General features: G+C 41.8%; 1 pseudogene; it reads left to right on the forward strand.

Annotated features, from left to right (window-relative positions):
- The first annotated feature begins 412 nt into the window (after positions 1–412).
- Positions 413–1,020, forward strand: LOC122744180 (annotated as a pseudogene).
- Positions 1,021–1,304: the final 284 nt, after the last annotated feature.

The raw sequence follows: 1,304 nt of genomic DNA on the forward strand, positions 1-1,304 counted from the left end.
AGGAGAAAATTCTTTTGAGTTACCCCACAAATCTTCTGGAGTACCCAGGGCCATTCAGATGAAGTAACCAGGTCCATAACAATTTGACAACTGCATAGAGAATAGATTTGAAAGATCACATACCTGAGACAGGGAGTCCAATTTGGAGACTGTTTTTGCAAATCAGGAAATTAACAAGAAAAAAAACAAGTTGTTGTGGGTGGTGGACTGTCCACCATGCTTGAAAGGGCTAGCTCACAAAAAGAATGGGAGGCTTACTTTGAATCTTATAAAATAAAAAGATTTATTAAGAAAGAGTAATATACACCCCGCAGCCTAGGCAAAGGCGACTCTGGTCTGGTTAGTAGAGACTGGTGTGCAGTCCCTTGTTCCTGCGAGTATCCCATAAATTCAGACGCGGCTTGGCTAGGCCATGGCCAGCGACTTCTACCTGCACTAATATGTGGGTCACAAGGGCAAGTTTAGCCACGAGTTCCTGGAGTTCGAGTTTCAGCCAATGGAAAACTGTGGTACGCCAACAGCAGCAATTACAAAAATGACATCATGATCAGAAAAGAGCTTTACTTCCATAAGAGTGTGATGGAGGAACTGAAGAGAATCATTGATGACAGTGAGATTACAAAAGAAGATGATGGGGGCGGCTAGGTGCTGCAGTGGATAAAGCACCGGCCCTGGATTCAGGAGTACCTGAGTTCAAATCCAGCCTGAGACACTTGACACTTAACTAGCTGTGTGACCCTGGGCAAGTCACTTAACCCCCATTGCCCTGCAAAAAACAAACGAACAAACAAACAAAAGAAGAGGATGCTTCGTGGCCTCCACCTGACAGGCTGGGCCGGCAGGAACTTGAAATTGTGATTGGAGATGAATACATTTCTTTTACTACATCCAAAATCGGATCCCTTATTGATGTGAACCAGTCCAAGGATCCTGAAGGTTTTTGAGTCTTTTATTATCTGGTACAGGAAGTGTTTAGTTTTCAGTCATATCAGTTTGCATTTTAAGATCAAGCCCATCTAGGCTGTGGGGATGGCATTTTTCATTCCCACTGTCAGAAGACTTTTGTGTAAGCTAGGAAAATATTTTTTATATGCTGTGGAAGTGATTGTCTTTAATAAATATTCAGGTGAATCCAAAAAAAATTAAAGAAAAGAAAGAAAGAGTAATATACTGACTAGAGACAGTCACTATGGAGACTGCCTGCCTCAGAAAAGAGCTGATCTCTTTACATGTTTTTGGTTTTGTTTTTTGGTTTGTTTGTTTTTGCAGAGCAATGAGGGTTAAGTGACTTGCCTAGAGTCACA

This window comes from Dromiciops gliroides, chromosome 2 (genome assembly GCF_019393635.1).
Source record: "Dromiciops gliroides isolate mDroGli1 chromosome 2, mDroGli1.pri, whole genome shotgun sequence".
NCBI classification, from domain to species: Eukaryota; Metazoa; Chordata; class Mammalia; order Microbiotheria; family Microbiotheriidae; genus Dromiciops; species Dromiciops gliroides.